Below are 594 nucleotides of genomic sequence, written 5' to 3'. Positions count from 1 at the left end.
TCGCCATTATTGCCTTCTTGAGGTCTCCCACCAACTGACCCGCGTCGATGTCCACAGGGAACGCATTACTTGCCGCACCAACGATCGCATAGATTAGCTTCACCATTTTTTACTCGAGCAAGTATATTCTGGAATGAGCTACAAGGGAAGGAGAATTCCTGGTGTACTAGAGCGGACATATGGTTTTGGACATAGTTTTTGCAACTGACCATAAGACGCTGATCCGAGAGGTCAAATCTGTTCTATCATATCGAAAAGATGCTCATTCATAATCGAGAGGTTGCTTCGTCAAATAGCAAAATAGCAAGTGTTAGTTAAACAGTTTTAAAATTCTACTAATATCGAAAACTCGTTACTCTCACTCTAAGGTGGTCAAGAGGTTGCGTCGTTGAGATTGCTGCTTGCAGTTATTCGCCAGCGTAATGTTCTATGTGCTGCGCCAAGACGATCCTTTTTGTAAGTCATGACTTGAAAAAGCACATTCGTGCTCTATGAAAAATCTACAAATTGCTGACTAGCTCCGTTGGCGTTTCCATACCATTTTGATGGGTTAGAGGTAATGACCAAAATGTTTTTTATCAAATCCGGAGCTCA

Source organism: Plasmopara halstedii (genome assembly GCF_900000015.1).
Source record: "Plasmopara halstedii genome assembly, contig: Scaffold_2904, whole genome shotgun sequence".
NCBI lineage: Eukaryota > Oomycota > Peronosporomycetes > Peronosporales > Peronosporaceae > Plasmopara > Plasmopara halstedii.
Note: the sequence above shows the minus strand (reverse complement) of the source record.